Source organism: Anthonomus grandis, chromosome 6 (assembly GCF_022605725.1).
Source record: "Anthonomus grandis grandis chromosome 6, icAntGran1.3, whole genome shotgun sequence".
In the NCBI taxonomy this organism is placed as follows: domain Eukaryota; kingdom Metazoa; phylum Arthropoda; class Insecta; order Coleoptera; family Curculionidae; genus Anthonomus; species Anthonomus grandis.
In genome coordinates, this window is record NC_065551.1 from 25,793,573 (window position 1) to 25,817,044 (window position 23,472).

Consider the following 23,472-nt stretch of genomic DNA (forward strand, 5'->3'; position numbering starts at 1 on the left):
TTTTGTTAAGAGATTCACTTGATCGGCTGTACTATTATCTATAATGTAACCATGTTCAACCATCATCATCAACCTTCAAAATCCTGCAAGTAAATTAAAAAAAAAAAAAGTGCACCCGCGAATCGAACGCGAATACCGACGGAAAACGACGACCGAAGCGACGCTAAAACGCGATTTCTGTCTTGTCTGTGTTTCCCTGCTGCGTCCGTCGTGGATTGTTTAGTCTTCACGGCGTCACTGTTACGAGCATAAGGACGCACGAAGACGCTCTCTTGGTCGACGTCGCGACGCTATCGTTGTTTAAGCGCGGTCTTTTTTTTTTGAAAAATTGTTACCGCGTTTTCTTTTTTGACTGCTTTTTTTTTGTGTTTGTTTGTTTGCATTTGGTTGTAAATTTTTTTTTTTTAAGTTTTGGTGAGGATACAGTTTGCATAAGGTAGGACAGACACAAAAGTAATATAGCCAAAATCAAATTAAATATAAAAGGGTTAAAACGTAAAATAGATATAGTTTACCACCAAATTGAATTTTCTTTTAGAATTACTTAAAAAAACCTTTTAAATTACCTGGTAAAATTTTTAATTAAAAAGGTTATTAATTCAATTATAAAAAGAGATTAAAGGAGTGTGTGAGGTGAGCAAAAAAACTTGTTCAGTTTGCATGCAATGAATGATACTTCAATTTAATTTAGTTTTAATTACATATATTACGTTCAATTTTTTGATAGTCATTATATACACAAATTAATAGCATAAAAAAATAATCTAAAAATTGAATATAAAATTTAATATTTTGCAAGGTACAGGACAATTTTTCTTCCTATATTAGTTTTTAAGATATCCACTAAAAAATTGCATTAGATATTCATTAAACCAAATTTCTAAATTATATAAAATTTTTCTTTAAAATTTAAATATTCCAATAAACATAAATTAACAGTGACTGAAAAAAATCTAATACAAAATCATCATAAAATCAGTTAATTTACCCCTAATAAAGGATCAAAAACACGAGTATTTTACTTTCCTAGTTTAACCCATTATGCAAAACAACTAAAGACCATAAAGAAAGAGTTTCATTGCTTCAGCCGTATTGAAGGTTAGCAACACTTACTTCTTTCATGTTGGGTGTGTTTGGGCTATTTTAATACTGTTAATGTTATGTGCTGAATATTATTATTTAATTAGATTCCGGGTAGTTTTTCTTTTGTCTTAATAATTTAATATATAACTTAAATCCTTATAAGAAAGATGATAGAGAGATTTATTATAGAGACCGTTATTTTCATTAACTTTGTTACTCTTTACGAAAATCAAACTGGTTTCATAACTGAAGCCAGATATATTAATTATTAGACTGCTTTATTTTTTTGTTTTTTATATTTCTTTATTTTGTTTCCTATAAGGGTTTAAGTCCCTTAAAAATCAAATTTAGTATTGTATTATACTATTTAGTATATGATAATAAAGCATTGATTGTATTTTAATATATAATAACAGAAATGGAGAAAATGTAATTTATTAAAGGTCATAAAAATTCAGGATAAATATTTGACTTATATTTTATAAAAAAATCTTTAATATGAGATCTTTTAAAAATTCAATAAAGACTGATTAGAAGCTCAAGGATTTTCCTTCTTCTGAGGAATTTTGAACAAATTTTATAGTATAAGATTTGGTTTTAGATAGAAACAACAAACTTTGAAAAATATTAAATAATCTTTAGTTATTAATTTGTCAATTTATTAACATAATGGTAAATACAATAACAACATAGATTTTTATTTCAAAAATTTAACATCCTATAACTAAGAAACGAAGCAACTTTGGACTAAGGCAAGTTGCTTTAAGTCGGCTTATTTTGACTTCAGGAATATGTACTACGATTTTGTGCAGACCTTTTAGAGATACCCTGAATAAGAAATTTGTGATTTTTTTTTAGCACAAAATGATTGATTGATTCAGATACAATCTTCTAAGAATATTCCTACACTATTTTATCTGAATGTAACACCCTATAACCTGCTTCCAAAAAATTCCAAACTTTTCAGACAGCATTTTTGCTAATAGTGCCAAAACAATGAAAAGCTGATGAGATATTTTATTACAACGTTCTCAGTTCATATGTATAGGGAAGTTTTCAATCTCGACTTTTCGTACCTTAAAGTACACTCGCCTGCCTTATCATTATGCCGCAATGTTATTACAGCCGTTTACTTCATAAGAAAATTCAAAAGGTGTGAAAATTTGCTGCCTTAATCTGCGGAAAATTATGAATTGCAGATTTGTCTTGATAGTTTCATTGTTATTGTTAGTAATTTTATTAGCCTAATAATGAAAATGGTTTCAAAATTGCTGATATCTTAAGGTTAATTACATGATATGGGGTCATTAAAATATAAATTTAATTATACGGTTTATATTTAGATTAATCATATTCATTGTGAAAATTAATTATACAAGTTTGATAAGAATTTTGATGAAGCATAAACTAATTTATATAAATAATTTTGAAAAATAAGTAAAATAGACAAGAGATGAATTAATTTTTATTGTGTGGGACAGCCATTCAAAATTTTTAAATTCAAAAATTCTGTATCCAAAAAAATTTACAAATTTTGATTAACAAAGCATGGAGTAAAGCAACTTGCACAATGAAAATAAAATATAACCAGTACTCAGCTAAAATATTTAAACATATTAGAGCAATTAAATCCTTAATAAAAAAAGAAACGAAAAAAAAAGATATTCTAAAGTTAAATTCAATGTACCAAACAACTATAGCGGGAAGGCTTAGGAGTACCTCATGGGGTGACTCAGTAGAACTATTCCAAGTTGTAGGATGCTTTAGTAATAAGCCATTTTCTGAGACTAAAATGAAACTTTTAAGGTATTTATTGATTTTAGGCTACTTGGCAGGTAATTTTACATTTTACGACCCTCGTCTATAAGAAACTGTTTAACCAAGGTACTCTTAGAGATAGAAAGAGAGTATCATAAAGAGAAGTAGGAGCCTCAAGGCTGCAGCGATTTTTAAGAAGAAGACTAGATGTCTCCAGAGTAAAAAGATGTAAGGGTTAGAATTTTGAGTTCCAAATATCGCCGATAAGAATCGCTCTGATTTAGTAAAAAACAAAAAGCTAAAAATTTAAAAGTCTCTGATTGGAAACACCCCATAATGGAACCATATTTAAAATGGGACTCAAATAACGTAACGTAAGTATTTCGTACTAGTTATGGTCCTAATTTCATTCCAACTTGCAAGGTTTTAATTAAGTTTAAGCAAAGACAATGAGCGTTAAACCATTCTTTAATAAGTTTCAAATCCTGACTTCAGGCAAGCAGGAATCACTTCCTTTGACTAAGACTCATTAATACAAGTAGAGAGGGCATTCAAAGAGCTCTCAGGACTCTCAATCCCAATAAGGCCAAATGAGCCAATGTTAGATATACATACAACCAAACTTATATGGAATCACCCAGTAATTTCGAGAATTTATTAGCAATAATATCATAAGTATACATTCAATCTTACATGTTAACAAGCATTTTTAAAGTAAATTAGTTAATTAAAAAATTATATAAGATCAGTAATAATTCATGGCAATATGAGTCTAAAAATCAAAATACTAATTCTAAGATCTTAGTCACATATGCTTAATAATCGAAAACACTTCAATCTTTTAAGCACCCTAGTATAAATCAATGATAGGATAGGATATGATAGGATAGGATAGGAAGATAGGATTTCTCAAAGCAATGTTTGTTCTAGCACTAAGTAGACGAATATTATTATTTCTTATGTAATGATAATGTATATCTCTGGAATGAACAGATTTATAATTTGACTTTTAAAGGGTATTTTTAACTTTATAAATCAGTTTTGGTTGCTGTAGCTCAAGAATTTGATTATTAAAAAGTAGACTTAGGGCATACCTCATACTGGATCTAAAAATCGAAAGGATATAAGCATTATATATTTTTTATTTAGTTATATTGCTAAAAAGTATGCACTTTGATCAAATGCTCCAACAAAAGCTTATATCTTGCTTTTTATGTGATTAACATGCATATTCCAGTTAATATTTTCACCCAGCATGAGATCCAGATATTTATGTGGTTTTTTTTTTAAGACTGTCCACTTAGTGATATGTTAATGGGTTTATCCTTTTATTTTTTTCTTTAAAAAATAGGAATTTTGTTTTATATATATTGATCATTAGATTATTTTGCAAAAGCTAATGACTACCCATTTTTAGGTCATTATTTACCTTATTGACCATAATATCCCATTTATTAGCAACAGTATCATCTGCAAAACGGTAGTACTGAGGGCTTAAATCAGCTAAAAACCAAGTAGACCCATTACTGATTTCTGAGGTACAGAAGTATATGTCAAGATTTCAATTTTCTGCTCATGTACATATCATATTGTTTTCTGTTTGATAAGTACGACTTAATTAGGGATCGAAAACCCATATATTCTAACTAATTAAATAGAATATCATAATTTGCAACATCAAATGCTTTTCTTAGGTCAACAAAGACTGCTTTTTGTTATTATCTATCACTACTACTAAGGGCATTGTTGAACTCATACTTTATAGGATGTATAGGATGTATTAATACTTTCCAGGATGTATATGCTGGCACCTCCTCCTCTCGATTCTCTGCAACAAGGAACCGAAAAATGTATTTTGAAATAAGTCATTGAGGAGTTCAGTTCTTCCAAATCAAGTTAATTAAAAAACTAAATAAAAATTATTACAATTTTATAATAATAGAACAAATAAGAAAGGCTAAGAAGATTTCTATAAAAAAAATTGAGAAAACTGAGAGGTCAATTTATCAAAAAATAATGCTAGTTAAATAATATTATTCATTAATATTGCCACCTCTAGCATTGATACAGATACGAATTCGAGGCTTTGTTTTTGTCCTGTGTTATCAGGAATATTTAACCAGCTCTAATTATACTTTTGATCTAATCCCATAAGTGCTCTATAGGATAAAATCTGGTGAGCAAAAGGGCTTTTTTAGAAGAATAATTTTTAAGAATAATTTTGCAACTCTTTTGCTATGTGGAGGTGCATTGTCTTACATAACTAAAAGAAAGTCGCCAAAACCAGCTCTCCAGAGTACACTTTTATAATTTTAATTTGCCTTTGTGCCATGTCTTGTAATGTCAGAGCAATTATTCTTTCGCTTTAATATCCGATAATCATACGTACGGCATTTTTATGTACAAAAATAAAGAAATTACAAAGTTAATGCAACATGCAACTGAAACAGAAAAATCGCATAGACAAATATTAGTTTGGATCAATCATGGGACTTTTAATGTGAGAGAGCTTAGACTTATGAAAGCCACTAAAAATGGCCCAGCTTTCCTTTTGCTTATTCTCGCTTTAGAAAATATAAAACACACAAATAGAGTAATATTTTTTAGCAGATTTTAAAGGTATTTTTGTAAATCCTACGATAATGAATGCTTATGAATTGCCTTAAACGTGCTTTCAGCTAATTTTAAAATTGCCAATACCTTATTTAAAAAATTAGTTTTAAATAATGTTTTCCCGGAAAACTTTCTTGAAAAATTGAAAAAAATCGTTCAAAATCTTTTATTATTGTATCAATATTTGGTAAGTAATAAAAAATATTATAAAAAAAGGTTTTCTATTTATGCTTATTAGAGTTTTAAACAGAATAGACTTAAGATTTTTTCATGAAAATAACGCTCATATAGTTATAATAATTAAATATTACATAATTATTCTGATGTGACCCTGCTCCACAACTTTTTCTTTCAATTTTTACAGGTTGCTTATTAATCAAATATTATTAATAAAGTTAAGTAAAATACAAAAAATATATAAACAAGTATAAACAAAAATATTCCTTAGATCTTGTAAATGTCTCAATGATAGATAATAATCACCTGATTAATCACAATAAGAGTTATTCAAGCCTGTTAACCTTCAAACAAGTCGACCGACTACTGTTAGAAATTCATAAGGTTATCGATGTATTGATACCCGACAAGTGTATAATGACTTTTGCTAAATAATAATAACAGTCATGCCAATAGCTTACAAGGTATAAGTAGGTAAGTCTGACTATATGTCAAATAGGACAAAATAGACGTTTTGATGATTTTTTTTTTATCTCGGGAACTTTATTTGTATTTTTACTGATATAATTCAATGTCACATTCAAAAAAGGGGCATTATTCTCTCTTTAATATTCGTAGGACCTTGATAGACTAATATCTATTACATCATACCTGGAAGTGAGGGTTCGAGTCACTAAGAAAAAATCACTTTAAATAAAAGATTGTGGTACATGCAAGTATGTAATTACAATTTTTTATTACATAAATTATTTATATAATCTTTTAGAATCACATTTAAGTTTATATTTAATACTCATTTGCTATGCTTTGCACTTAAACTGTATCAAAATCCGTACACGTTTTGCATATGTAATGAATAAATTGCAAAAATCAGATTTCGCTATTAACAAGAATGTGTACGAAAGTAATTAGCATCAAAATGTGTGATTGGATTTTTAATAAACCAAATCAAATATTTACTAATATCTACGGTATGGTTTACTTTTTATTTAAAATTTTAAATAAATTATGCTCTATTTACTTTATTAGATGCATGAACTATTGAGCCTAAAATAATTTATAGTTAATATTAAATTATTTAGTAATATAAGCTCAAATCGCACAAAAAAATACCTAGTTGGAAACTCATATATTAAGCTAATGTTTAAAAAAATAATTTTACGGTCACGTTTTACCTAAATCTAATGTATTACGTATAGGTAATAATCTATAATTTTCTATCTATTTGATGTCTAAAACATACAACTTAACGTTCAAGTATAACCTGTAATTTTGCAATAGCCTTCCTCTTTAGCCTAAAGCTAAAAAAGTACATTCAATATTACAGAGTTTTTATGGTTCGAATATTATTTTGCAATTTATTGTTTTTTTTTTTGGTTTAATTTGTTAGAATTCCATTAAGGAGGGGTAGTCGGCGGTCATACTAGATTTTCAACATTCAAAATTTTCCGACAGATTAGAAGATGTAACTAACATGTTGGCTGTACCGCCACTGGTGGCAGTGGGTAGAGGGAAGGCGGCGGCGGGTTAATTAATTTTAATAACTAAATTAATTAATTAATTTTATTAACAATTATTATAATTGTTTTGTCATATTCCTTAATACATAAAATTATAATAATTTATTTAAAATAGTTATTATGTTTTTTTTAAAAACTCTTTACGACTTTAATCAATTACAAATAAAATTAAAAAATAACTTGTTTTAAGAGCAAAATTTTTAAACATACAAATTTTTTCTATTACCGTACGTAAAGTACTCACTTTATACAAAATATTTATAAGATTTTGCTTTTTATGCACTAGTGCATTTTATTTATAATTTATCAAATTTTTTTTCGACTTTTTTAAACACTAGTGCGTAAAATATTTTTTTACGTAAAAACGTATGTGAAATCCTATTTTTATGAATGGGAAATTTCCATGAATTTAACAATTCTCGTGAATAACATCAAATACAACAAAACATTTGCCAAAGGATATCTCTTTAAAACTTTGACATATAAACTGTATTCAATACAAAAATTGATACTGAAAAATCAGGAGCGAATTATCCCTCAATCAAAAACATTCTCTTATATGAAGTAATTTTTTCTGGTTTCCTATATTTAAATTAAAAAAAAAATATAAATGAAAATCATTGAGCCTCATTAATTACAAAATCCAGACAATATCCAAAATTAAACCACATCTCCATCAAGATAACAAATTAGCTATCCCATCTGTTTAACAAAAAGGGGTAGAATTTGTCAGTTAATGGACAAACAGACGAGGGATGAGCTCTAATCATTAAACGTGATAAAGCGTTTCCTAACACATTCTATTTTCAATATTTATCTGCATAGACACCCTCATATTACCAAAATATTACATTATTTTAGCGGATAATTTACGTATTATGTCTTTCTGAAATAACTAAGGCAAATGATGCTTAGGGGGAATATTGTTTGCAGTTTGAATAGTCCTAAATACCATAGCACAAAGGGATACTAATAATGCAAATGTTGTGTATTTAATTTTAAAATATTTAAATGTAATTGCGTTTACCAGTTATTTATTAGTTTTCCCTAGTGGTATATTTTTCCAATCTAAATAGGTAATTATGAGTTTTCTGGTACAAGGATGGGTTGGTCCTACAAGGTTAAAAGCATCGTGCATCTATATAAGAAAGAAACAAAATACGCACTGACATACTTTGGGTACTTATATCAATAACACGTATTTTTTTCATGTTATTTAATCTTTCAAATACAGTTTAAAAATGATCCAGTAAAACCTTTTAAAAGACTTGTTAATCTTTGAAAATGTTAAGTGGTTAAAGTACACGGCACCTTTGGATATAAATAGAGAAATCTCAAATGCGTGTTTGTATCGATGTTTCAATAATCGTTATTTTCATCCTCAGGATTATAAGAAAATAAGGCTATTTATAAAAACGAATATTTATGAAATACTATATCAATATATTCCTAATAATAAGACCTAAACAAAATTTAGATTGGTATTATCAGGTTTTTTTGTTATTTTGATTTTAAACATATCAATAATTAGCTCAAAATCTTATTGTAGCAAATTTTGTTTATTGCATTGTTAACTATACGGTTAGTATATATATTTTTTTATGTGTATGTGAAAATAAAAAAAATTGATTTTTGAAAGACAATTAAAAAAAATTGTTTTTTAAGAAAAAGTTGAATTTTCTTAAATATCTATGATTTTTAAATTTAAAAACTATATAAAGTAGCTATTTAAAAAGAATTTAAGATATAGATTTTTGTAAGCCTAAAAAGGCACAAAATTCAAAACAGCTCCAGGACTATTTGGTAAATATTGAATTTTGACTTTTTAATATAATGGAAGCCACCTCATACATAAACGAATTTAATTTTCAAACAACATTAAAATTAACCGAATTCAAATATTATTAATTTAAAACAAACTAGTTTGGAATCGTTAATCGGCAGAGGTCACAAATTAATTTTCAAACGTATGCGCTGACAAATTTAACAAACGTTTGGCGATAAATTTAAAGATAATTGATCTCATTTAAAACGGTTCTAATCGATTTAAATAAATTTAAATTTCGACAAATAATGTCCATTGTTTCGCGATAATTAATTTTCCGCACGCAAAGTACGTTACAAATTGTAGTTTTGGGGGGTTAAAAATTGCGGATACAATAAAGCAAACCACTGATACATGTGTTTTTTTAATGCAAAAAAGTAAATACATATAGGTTTTTGGTAAATATGACTCTTTTCATTATACACAATATTGGATGCAATTTAAATTGAATTTGTTAAAGGTTGTATTATGTAAATTTATTATTTGTGTATTAATAAATTTTAAAATATTGAATGAAATTTATTGGAAAATATGAATTTTGTAGTACAATTTTACGATATTATAAATAATAATAATACTAAACGTTTTTATTGATGAATGTATACAGATGTGGCAAAGTTTAACTTAAAAGTTACTCTTACACTTAACCATTGCTTGCCACATATGTACCCAAGTTATCCCAAAATACTGTTCGAAAAAACAATAAAAAAAAGTAATCCTGTTTATAATACAAAATACTTTAATGGTATCAATTTCATATCACTATTATAGTGATATGATACTGACCAAACAACTAAACTTACTTAACCTATACTTGAAAAAAAATCCATTGCATATGTGCCCATATAGAATTTTGGGTCTTAATCGAAAATTACATTAAGGGATATTGAGCTATGTCAAGCTAACTTGACTTAACCTGAAGATTTTAAAAAGGATTTGTTATAAAAAAAAAATTATTTCAATATTAATATCTTTAGTAAACAGTTCAATAAAATAGCTGAAATATGTCTACCTTAAAAAACGTGTTAAATTAATGAAATTACTCTATAAATTTAGCATTTGTTTTCTTTTTTCTAAAAAACTGTTACGCCAATTTAGAAATGACTGAAATAATCTAAAGGTTGACATATTAACAATTAATATCGTATGATTAACTCGATCAAATGCCTTAAAGAAGTTGATGTATATAGTTTAAATATCAAATCTATTCTTCGAGGCCTCTAAAATAAAGTTTACTTATAAAAAGATATTAGAAGTCGTTGATCTATCCTCCCAAAGCTATACTGCCAAATAATATAATTTTTTAATGTTTTAAATTTATATGTTATATAATTGAAAATTTATCGTTTTTTTCAATTTTGTTTCTGTGTGCAAGGAAATATTTAATAAGGTAGTAGATTAGTGGCTTTGTTTAGTTTCAATTCTGTTTAAAAAAGAGACAAGATCGGTAAATCTATTTAAAAAAAGAAGCACAAAAATAATTAAAAATCAGATATTAATAGACGAGCATAACAAGTACAGTTCAAAAAAGCAAAATAAATTGATTTATATTTATTAGTCACGTCCCCATATCTTTATAATATAGTTTTACTTATTCAAGCTATTTTCCTATGATCCAACAAGGCGACTTTTTGGAAAATAATATGATGGTACCTGTCAAGTCAAGGTGTGCCTATCCACAAATAATTCAACTTTACCCAATCACTTGAAAATTGCTCTTAATCAACCTATTTATAGATTGTTCTATACACTGGTGACCGTCTAGAGCTTAATTGATGCATTCGCTCATCAAGAACGTCCAGAATGGCTACATTTTAAAAGTGCTGTGAAGAATAGGGATTTTATTCTGTACACTTTAAAGCCTATTTTTGTCTGTTGATTAGGATAAACGGCTTATGCTGAAGCTTTACCAGCTTGACTACTTTGAATTCCTGGATAGTATTTAGGAGCTATATTAGTCTTCTCTATAGCACTTGCTATTAAATTATAGGTATTTTCTAATAAATTCTAATGAAAAATGATCCATTTTTCTCATAAATAAAGATTGAAAATTTTCAGATTTAAACAAAACATATTTATAGGTTATTTACAGCATTATTTAGACTACTTATGCATTAATTACTTATTAAAAAATCTACTTGATACTCTACTACTTTTTACTTAAGAATATTACCTGCACATATATTTTTGAAAAACGGCTGTTAAGACCACGATGTTATAAGCTAATTTCAATTACATAAAACAAATTTTTTTATATTTAAATTTGAATAATAAAAATTCCAGAAATTTATTTACAACTTTTCAATTATTTTACATATACGCTATCATTACGTATACTCAATTTGAACACTGATTGTCTTTTATGAAAGTTATATCCTGTATTACTCAAGACGTCCAACTCATTGTCCGTAAATAATAGGTCTAAAAAAGACCCTACATATCCACAATTGTCCAGGATGTCAGGCTATATATTTCTAGCTTTTTTTTATTTAAGCCCAAATCCACTTTTAACTCAGTGAAATGACAGCGTTGTGGGGTATATGCCTGAGGCCTAATATTATCATTTATAAAGCGGCCGTACCCCCTTTTTATTTTTATACGTTTTGACCCTCATAAAGGGCTAACCGAGTAACCATTTCTTTTTCTCATATAATTTAAATACGGAATAGGATGTGTGAATTATTCATTGCTGGGTGTGAATGAGCTATTTCATAGATAGAGGAACGGTGAGGCTTTTGATTAAAATTATTTTATTTGATTTGGGATGAAAATAGGGTAATTCTTTAATAGTTTATTAATTTTATAATCTTGGTTATTTTAAAAGATTAATATAAAGAATTATTTATTTAATAATTTTAAAGTGAAAATCAATTAAACCGAAAAAAAAACTATTTATTTACAAAGCTTAAATGTTTAACTATACAGGATGATATAAATTTTATGTATAGGGAACCGGGCTAATGGAACATTAAATATGGATATCAACATTTGAAATTGTTTTTCATAGCGACATATAAATGAATTTATTTTATAGTAGCATCTATATAACGTGTTGAATATTAATATCGGTCGTTTAATTTAATAGTTTATTTCATTGGCTCACTGCTTTGTGTTGTAAAATTATCAAAATTGCAAAATCCGGCATCAGATGCTTAACAGAGTTTATTTTTATATTAATATTTAATAATTTAATATTTTTGGATAACTCTTCAATATATTGAGTAAGCCCTTTGAAAGTATTTTTTGAATATAACAGGGTCACAAATTTATAAATAAGGAGAAAGTACTAAAAATTTATAAACAAGAAGCACAATATCCGTAAAAAAATTAATTTAAACGTAAAGATTTATTGGCTTAATATTTGTGGTTAATAAAATATTATAAAGTACACGATCTCAGATCATACTTTTTATGAATTTAATAAATATTTCTAAAAGTGTATTTTAAAAATTTTATTCCTAAATTCATAAATATTGGACTTAAGACACCTTAAGTCCAATATTTACACCTTGTTTCTGTGTGTAAGGAAATATTTAATAAGGTAGTAGATTAGTGGCTTTGTTTAGTTTCAATTCTGTTTAAAAAAGATACAAGATCGGTAAATCTATTTAAAAAAAGAAGCACAAAAATAATTAAAAATCAGATATTAACAGACGAGCACAACAAGTACAGTTCAAAAAGCAAAATAAATTGATTTTTATTTATTAGCCACGTCCCCATATCTTTAGAATATAGTTTTACTTATTCACGCTATTTTCCTATGATCCAACAAGGCGACTTTTTGGAAAATAGTATGATGGTACCTGTCAAGTCAAGGTGTGCCTATCCACAAATAATCCAACTTTACCCAATCACTTGAAAATTGCACTTAATCAACCTATTTATAGATTGTTCCATACACTGGTGACCGTTTTAAACTTAATTGATGTATTCGCTCATCAAGAACGTCCAGAATGGCTACATTTTAAAAGTGCTGTGAAGAATAGGGATTTTATTCTTTACACTTTAAAGCCTATTTTTGCCTGTTGATTAGGACAAACGGCTTATTCTGAAGCTTTACCAGCTTGACTACTTTGAATTCCTGGATAGTATTTAGGAGCTATATTAGTCTTCTCTATAGCACTTACTATTAAATTATAGGTATTTTCTAATAAATTCTAATGAAAAATGGATCAAAATAAGACTGAAAATTTTTGGATTTAAACAAAACATATTTATAGGTTATTTACAGCATTATTTAGACTACTTATGCATTAATTACTTATTAAAAAATCTACTTGATACTCTACTACTTTTTACTTAAGAATATTACCTGCACATATATTTTTGAAAAAAGGCTGTTAAGACCGCGATGTTATAAGCTAATTTCAATTACATAAAACAAATTTTTTTATATTTAAATTTGAATAATAAAAATTCCAGAAATTTATTTACAACTTTTCGATTATTTTACATATACGCTATCATTACGTATACTCAATTTGAACACCGATTGTCCTTTATGAAAGTTATATCCTGTATTACTCAAGACGTCCAACTCATTGTCCGTAAATAATAGGTCTAAAAAAGACCCTACATATCCACAATTGTCCAGGATGTCAGGCAATATATTTCTAGCTTTTTTTATTTAAGCCCAAATCCACTTTTAACTCAGTGAAATGACAGCGTTGTGGGGTATATGTCTGAGGCCTAATATTATCATTTATAAAGCGGCCGTACCCCCTTTTTATTTTTATACGTTTTGACCCTCATAAAGGGCTAACCGAGTAACCATTTCTTTTTCTCATATAATTTAAATACGGAATAGGATGTGTGAATTATTCATTGCTGGGTGTGAATGAGCTATTTCATAGATAGAGGAACGGTGAGGCTTTTGATTAAAATTATTTTATTTGATTTGGGATGAAAATAGGGTAATTCTTTAATAGTTTATTAATTTTATAATCTTGGTTATTTTAAAAGATTAATATAAAGAATTATTTATTTAATAATTTTAAAGTGAAAATCAATTAAACCGAAAATAAAACTATTTATTTACAAAGCTTAAATGTTTAACTATACAGGATGATATAAATTTTATGTATAGGGAACCGGGCTAATGGAACATTAAATATGGATATCAACATTTGAAATTGTTTTTCATAGCGACATATAAATGAATTTATTTTATAGTAGCATCTATATAACGTGTTGAATATTAATATCGGTCGTTTAATTTAATGGTTTATTTCATTGGCTCACTGCTTTGTGTTGTAAAATTATCAAAATTGCAAAATCCGGCATCAGATGCTTAACAGAGTTTATTTTTATATTAATATTTAATAATTTAATATTTTTGGATAACTCTTCAATATATTGAGTAAGCTCTTTGAAAGTATTTTTTGAATATAACAGGGTCACAAATTTATAAATAAGGAGAAAGTACTAAAAATTTATAAACAAGAAGCACAATATCCGTAAAAAAATTAATTTAAACGTAAAGATTTATTGGCTTAATATTTGTGGTTAATAAAATATTATAAAGTACACGATCTCAGATCATACTTTTTATGAATTTAATAAATATTTCTAAAAGTGTATTTTAAAAATTTTATTCCTAAATTCATAAATATTGGACTTAAGACACCTTAAGGATAAGGAAAAGTAATTCTAAAGTATTATTTCCTAGTCCTATAAGAAATTTCTATATTTCTTCGAATTATAAGAAAAACATTAAAAAAGTATAAATTGATAAAAAAATTTATATAAAAAGTGCAGTTACGATCTGAATTAACTCAAATCATAATAATCTTAATATAACAGTTAAACAGTGGTACCAGCTACTCGGATATATCTCAACAGTTCACACGAAAACATAATGTGGTTTTGGTCCAGTGACATTTTAATATAATAATAATTATTACAAAATATTCCAATATTTTACAATATCTGTTAGATCCCCTTGACATACTCAGATTTTTACAAAATTGTCCGAAGCAAAAAAATCATACCTATTTAGTCAGTCAACGTGTTATTTTGTAACAATTATGGTCGGCATATATTTAGTTCGCTATACGTATTTGTTATAAGGTCAGAAAATTTATTTATGTTTAGGGTTAAAGACAAGTTTTTTTTTTGTTTTTATGTAAAGTGTTAATTTTTTAAGTACATATTTATTATAAAACCTTTTTGATTTTTTTTATAAAAAGTTTCAAATTAAATTTTGTTTACAATTATTAACCAGTCTTTATAATCTTAAAGCAACTGTGTAACATTTGGAAAGAAAAGATCATCCGAAAATTATAGATAAATATTCTAACAGTACTTAACAGAAATATATGCCGTAACACCTAAAGTCAAGGTTTTATCGTTCTTGCCATTTTAAATCTCGTTTAGGTTTGGTATATTGCACGAGAACGAATCACGATTCTTTTATTTGATGGAGATTTCGACCGGTATAAAAGCTAAAATAGCAATATCACTTCAAGCTTCAAGTTTTAAATTTTATGAAGTAATATATTTGACACTCTTTTAGAGGGATAAATCATCGAATTTTATTAATTCTTAACGCAATTAATTAAATTTCTTTTTTATATTACTCGTGAACATTATAATCATAACACCAGTTTTTAGCTAGATGGTTTACTTATCTTAAAAGCTGATTTCACATAGAGGTTTTCAATCCTCCATTTTCCAACATAATCTACGTAAATCTAAGTTAAAATAAGCAATTTAAGCTAGTTTAAAGCATTTGTTTTATCCATTGGCTTTAATAAGAGAAGGGATCAGTAAATTTTAGTAAAGTAAATGTTTTAACTTTTCACAAACATTTTACAATATTAAAAAGTTGAGTTTACTAATAAGTTACTTAAGAAAAATAAGCTGAAAATTAATATGATTTTGACCAATTTCAATTTTTAGAAAACTGTTTGTTATATCAGATAAATAAATTATAGTATTAAATTATTAAGCAAAAAATAAGCATGTCAATGGGCCTTACTTTTAGATTATTCATAAATAATAAGCTCAAAACGAGCACCATATCAATGGGTTTATTGGAAATTTTAGGAATATTTTTTTTTGTTTCAAGAAAACCATTGATAGTATTGAAAAATTAACTTCATTATTAAACTATAATTGGAAATAAAAAATAATTACCAGAAAAAATTTAATTAAGTTCATTTTACTTATTGACATAACACAACGAACAAAACTCACAATAACTAATATGAATTCAAAAATGCTAATAAACAAATTATTATCCTTTACTAAATTAAAAATAATAATATTTTTTAAGCAACTTATTGCAAATGATGTTTAAAATTTAGACTTTTATTAAGTTATACAAAGCTTGACCTTAAAAAATTGTTAAACTTGTTTAACATTAGAATTTATACTGGTTTACTGGTTCGTTTTTAGACTTGTCTTCTATGTATTCTTTCCTACACTCTTCACCCAACCTAAATACTCACACTTACTGAGTCCTTAAACAATTGACTATATGAGACCTCAATTAATTTTGACGCTTTTTCTTAATATTTTACTAATTTGGTAAACATCTTTCTAAATGTGAACGTGTTCTCCCTATATTTAGTTCATGTCCTAATGATATCTCTTAAAGCTAGCACAGTTCACAACCTCGGCATAATTCAATAGAATATATTTACCAAGGCTTACACCTTAATTTAATCAAAGAAAATGTTAGAATTTCTGAATGTCAAATAAAAGAAAATTTGGGTTAAAATAGGTCTTGCCACATCTATTGTTACGCTAACGTTTCTTTAAGTATTATTTTATTATCTTAACGCACTATACGCAATATACTTTTTGTTGAATAATTTTTAAGTGAATAGTCATGTTAACGACAAATACAACAAAAAAAGTAGTTCAGGTAACATTTAACATGTAATTAGTAACTTATTTAGTAATTTACTTAAAAATCACGGTCAAAAATGGATTGTGTCTTAACTCACAATAATTAGTATCTTATATACCCCTTGGCTATATAAACTTTAAATGTGATACAAATGTGAGGAATCCAATTCAGTATAAGTGTACTCCAAGGGATTAGGCTATAACATTCCGTTATATCTAGCATGTCTAGCATCCATAAGTGGTATTACTATTATATAGTAGTATTATAACTGCTGAAATGCCTCTCCATCTTAAACTAATTCCAACTGAAATGGCTGTCACATTTTGGGGTTACTATTGGGTCAATGGGGAGATTGTTGTATGAATTTGAAATCCGTCATAACTTTGATGTTGCGGTTATTAAAGAAATTAGGTCTATATTTATATGTATAGCAAAATATTAACATTAATGCTTATATAAATTTCCCAATATTCTAGACATACATTTATATAGTCAATTTGCTGATTGTTACTTTTCATATAAGATTTAACGAATGCGAAACTTATCTAAATTAAATTTTCCACGTAAATAAAATTAAGAATAAGATTAAAATAATGTAAGAACTGATGATACAGGGCAAACAGCATGAATAACAATTTAAATATATATTATACAAATTCCTTTTTAATTATTTATTTTATTTTAAGCAGTTTAGCTTAATAGAGTAACTATTATAGAGCAAAAAATACAGTGCTGTAATAGCTATTTTGCGAAAATAAATATGTAAATTAAGGCTTATATAAATTACATTTTAAATATTTTAGAACAGACAAATAAACAAACAAAAAATTTAACTAGATAATCCAAAAAATGTTTTCACAACTTTAGCACGTTAGCACACAAATAAATCATAAGATTGAGACATTTTATTAGCATTAGTGCCCATTACATATAAAGGTAAATAAAGGACTATATTGGTATATGCTTTGATAAAGTATTATATAGTAATATCGTACGAGAGTTTCACATTCTGGAACTCATTTAATTTGCGAGTGATCACTAGTTTAATTTATTATTAAAATTTATTAATGCACATGCATACCTATGAATAACTGGTTTACGGAAAAAATAAATAAAATGTAATCTTGATTAATATGAGTATAAAAAATAGAACAATAAAAATACAAGTTCATATCAAAAAGTTATAGTTTAGTAGTCAAAGCTGATCGCTTTCATCATAACTTGTTAAAAATTTAATGTAAAATTTAGACGAGGTATGCTCGGAATTTATTGAGCTTTAACTTGTAGGTTAAAGCTCAGGTGTTTTAAGATAATGAAATTTAAAATAACTCATAAAGATAAAAATATTAAATAACCAATGATAACCATTTTTCTTCTTCATGATCGCATCATAAAACAGCCTACTTTTTGTGATCTTTTACATTTTTAATTTATAATAATTCGTCATCAGCAAATATGCACAAATTTCCATATATATTTTCATTTGTACAGACCGAACCAATAAACCTAATTAAAATCTACTCAAATTATAAAGACAAATTATATAATAGTTTTTAGCTATTATAAAAAACAGTTGTTATAATGATCTTCGAAATATATTAGATGTATTTTCTGTAAATTCTTTGTATTTGCTGAATAAAAAAGTAGTAGTAAATATTTCTTGTTTGTAATGGAGCTTACTTAAAAAATCAGCAACCTCTTTATTTTCCAGCACCAGTAGACATGGGATGGTCGCGTTTTAGGGCAACCGGTTTAACCCATTCCCGTAGAGACTGCACTGCAAACTTATTTCACTTCCTTTGATTCTTCAATTGATGCTAGTATTCGAAAATTATAGAAACTATCATCAATCGTATGTAAAACTTCTCTAATGATGAGTGTAAAAAAACTTTTAGGAAAAGAGTATCTCAATATTCGTCTGGTCGTTTTATGATTTCCTTGCCATTTCGCCATTATGAGCCAGAATTTTGTGACACATTGCTTATCGTAATTTTAAAATTACTAAAAAAAATCGGTTAATTAAAATTCCTGACCTTATATTCCGAATTCATGAAATATTATTTACACCATAGACATATGAGTCCATTCGATGCAAAAATCAAGAACCTGCAAATTCCTGCTATTGCTGTCTCATTACAGTATTGTCAAGGTGAAGAAAACTCCTAACAAAGTGCAAGTTATCTTTAAGGCGTCAATAAAAGGGTCCAAGGGACTAAGCCCTTCCTGGTCCAAAATTGCCAGTAGATATATCTCAAATCTTACTAAAATTTCGTATTATACTTCTTCTAACTATAATAAAAAAATTGTCCAGAAACATCGAGATTATCAAAGAATACTTTGGCATTTTTTGAGCCTCTTAGAGCAAGTAACCATCTAAACTTATTAGCTCATATTCCTTCTGTAAATTGTCAGGTTCTTGTATCGATCGATTAAGGTTCCTGCGCTTCTTTATATCTTTTCTCTGGATAACTGTTCTCTTTCCTATAGACCTAATACTAAAACCTATGAAAAAATAAATATTTTTTTAAAAATCGCTAGTATTTTTGAGCCTTTAGGATTTCTTTCACCTGCGACATTCTTGGCAAAACATATCATGCCGAAGCCTTGGATTTTCATAAATCGGCCGTGCATTCCAACTATGTCCAAAAGACTTTAGAGATTATTCATGAAAGCTGCTATCAAGAGTACATCATCCATTTGCCATTAACTTTGATGCCCAAGTGTTGTCCATCGAGAGCTTCTTGGGAGATTCGAAGTCTTTTTGATTTATATCAAAGTCTTGGTATTTGAACGAGTTTTTGATGTTGCATACTGTTAAGTATTCCTAGAATTTCGTGGTACACAAACATGCAATTTTTCTAGTAATTCAGGATAGTCTCCACTCAGAAGTCTATGCAACAACATCACGGAAGCTTTATTTAATTTCAATTCAAGAGATTCCATAAAGAATCGAATTAAAACGAGATTATATGAAATACACTATGCGGAGGGCAAAAACTATACTTGCTTAATAAACTTTCGTTAAATTTTTCTATAAAATATTTATGAATTTTATAGTAGGGATTCCAAATCACAGAAACGTATTAAACTTTAGAACGTACAAAATAAAAAAATATTTTTTTAATGCTGCCTTGAAACTCTGACAATTGCGTACTATATATTCCAATTTGCGAGGTTAGAGACAGATTTTACTTGATCCACAAAATTTAGTTTAGGATCAAAAAGTACACCCAAAATTAAAATAAATTGATTTTTTATTCGTAAAAAGAAAGTATTTTACATTTCGAGATTTTTTGCTATTTAAGATTTAATTTATTATCAGTGCATTAATACACTCCAAACCACTTTGCAAATAATCATAAGCAAAGATTCAAAAAATTTTCCAGATAAGGATAGTAATTAAATGATTTATAAATAGCAGAAAGAATGATAGGTTAGAGCCTTGTAGCACTCCTGAAGAGTCAATATACTTGTGTAAAAATCTTTTTTTTTATGTTCCGAAACAAGGAAAGGTATATTCGATATTATGTGTCATCCATCAGCACAACGCATATTTCTTAGGATATTTGATGTTCTTTTTTTTTTTTATAATGAAATTACAGAACCGGCTGGAATCTTCTGAAATATTGGATTCCATATTTGCACTATTAGCTTGTTTTAATTTCCCTTTTATTACAGGCCTCATATCGCAAAATTCGACTCATTATTGCTGGTTGTTTATAGTTTAGTAGTAGTAATATTACTGTTATACCAATATGGACAATAATATTTATTTAAAACGCATAATGAAACATGTTTAATAAATATTTCTCGTAATTATCATTAACGCTCTCTACAGCTAAGCTTACATCACCATTATTCCATAATAATTGACAATAAATCATTAGTAGCTCATCGTCATGTCGAGGAAAATTAGTCTTTTTAAAATTAACTGATTTTTGATGAACACGAATATGTTCCTTCAATATATTTATATCATCATATGATAAGGAAGGGTAATAGGAATCTTGATTGGTAATTGGCAATAATAATAGCATCCTGCTAACCTTACAGTACTACAATGCACCAAAGCCAATAGCCTATTAGACTTATTCAATACGTTATTGTATTGCATTAAATTAAAACATAAAAAAAAATATTAACAGAGGTTCACTTTCTATCACACTGATCCTGATTACTTAATCAGTTAGTTTTACTACTACTTATTGATAGTTTTACGGGCACTTACAACACAATCGAAATCAGTTGTTTAACAATATAGTTGGGTTAATATACCGATCGGTCAACGAAGTTCTTGGGTCCGAAAATCAATATTTTGGAAATTAGTACAATAACATGTTATTCGTAAAAAGAGAACATAAAAAGTAGAGATATCATTTCTCCTTCTCCTGTATTGACTACAGTTTAACCAAAATTAAACTTAAAGATGGCCGAGACAAGAAAGCGTGAGGAATCAAGAAACCGATGAACCATTGCCGTTTTCTTTTTATTTTATTACCTCGTTTACATCTAAAGGGCTATATATAATGACAATAAAAAAGTGATCATCAGAATAATAACCAATGACGCCTTGTGATAAATCTTTACTTATAAACTTCTTTGTTGAACTTGTATTCGTTATCGTTTAAAAAAAAAAAAAACAAGTATAATATAACATATATATTTGAGCATTTGTCGTCTTGTGCCATCAATAGTTAGATCTGTAGTTGAATTGTGTACACCAAATACATTATCTAGAATTAAGTAATTCTTCAAATTAAACACAATAAATAAGGGTTCTATTAATTATTTGCAATAAAGGAAGCCAAATTCTTACTCATAGAGCTAAGGTATTGTTCATAGTGAAGTTTCATAATATTAAGAGAAAGAAAACAAAAAGTCTGATATTTCACCATTAGACAATGTGCTTCTTGGACTTGGGTTGAGTGGACTTTCGTTTTGTTATTATTATCACTCTCCATGCTGTAAAATACCTTAACTCTATAAAAGATACTACTCCAGTAATATTTCATCAGAAATAAAATCAATAGTGGAGATGTAGGTTTTTAATTTTCTTTCCATTAATTTTAGAATATTGAAAGGCTAGAATTAACATTGCCGTGGAACTACGGGCAGTTTGTTTGCTTGCAACATCTCTGATGGAATGATGCCAAATGCTTACGTAGAAATAGCAAAAAAAAACATTTTATAATATCATAAAAATTTGTTTTTGACAGGCACAAAAAAATATTACTGTTTTTCTTTAATAAAATATGGTGCATTTTTTATATAAAATATGATAAGATACTCTATAAAGAAGTCAATATTTAAAGTTAAATGAGTGGAGATAACGTATATTAGAGAAAGAAACCACAACATCGCAACGCCGCTTGACTGTTAATTCTCACTGTTGATTCCACCGACACAAGGAATCTTTACCAGTGACGTTATCAAAAAATATTTATTAATAATAAATAATGCTTAAAATTACAAATAATATTGTCGTTTTTAAAATCTTTTTGTGTTTTTTTAACGTACTTAATTTTTTTGAAAATTAAATATTTTATAATTATTATAGAATTCTAAGTAAGTTTTGATTTAGGTTTATTTCTAAGAGCCTCTATTCTACGTATATAATGACGGTTCTCCGTTAATATGATGTTATGACAGTCGGTATTTACTTGTGAAAAGATCCTTTATGTGATGCACTCTATAACTTGCAACAGAAATCTCATTATCAGTAGCATAATGATGGTCACGAAATTAGCGTTTTTTGTATTTTTTTTTCTTAAAAATTATTTTTATCTTATTTACTACTTGATTAGTTGCTAATAATTAAATCTTAATTAATGCAAAATTTCCTTTACGTTGTTTTGCAGATCTTAACACATTTTATTTACTATCATATGCCATTCTACAAATTTTAACATAATAGTCATCAGTAACATAATATTTATCATGAATTATTCTTTCTCATGACCTCCTATTTTCTGTGCTGCTGATACGAGTTTCTCTATTTTATTTTTCTTTTCTTTTGCTCATTTATAGGCATTTATTCTATTTCTCTTCATATCCTTTGTAACTTTTTCCTATTCATTATACCTGATTCAAATTATAATATGTTTATGTCATTATTTTGACTTCGTTTGGCACCATGGTTTTCATAGGTAGTCTTTCATGCTTTCATCCTAACCTCATCACTTATACCTTTATTTTGGAATATAATATTTCTGAACACGACACTAGGCTTTCTTTAAATTTTATACTATTTACAGTTTTCCGTTTATAGCATATGATTTTTACAAAATATCTGTTTTCTATCTTTATTCTCGAGCTGCTAATCAGTTTTGATTAAAATTAAAATTTTATAAAATATTTCTTTACCTATCAGTCTATTCTAATGATCAATCTTAATCTAATAATTACTATTTCCGTCTTGGATTGTGCTACCTTCAAACCTTATTTCTTGGTTTGAAGGATTGAATATGTCCACTAAAATAGTTCAAAAGATATTACGTATGATGTTTACCACTTAATTAATTAAAATTTCTTTTTTAATTTACAGGTTTCAACATAAAATTTATTATCACTATAATGATGATCATATTAGACGTTTTCATAATTTCATGCGGTTTCAATGGTCTAATACCATGATAGCCTTT

At 27.2% G+C, this 23,472-nt stretch overlaps 1 protein-coding gene across 1 annotated transcript in view; it reads left to right on the forward strand.

Moving 5' to 3' along the window:
- Positions 1 to 200: 200 nt before the first annotated feature.
- LOC126737025 (Ig-like and fibronectin type-III domain-containing protein 1) overlaps positions 201 to 23,472 on the forward strand; it is a 149,917-nt gene continuing 126,645 nt past the window's right edge. The window contains exon 1 of the mRNA XM_050441707.1: positions 201 to 436. The gene's annotated coding sequence lies outside the window, so the exon portion shown is untranslated. The remainder of the gene's footprint in view (positions 437 to 23,472) is intronic.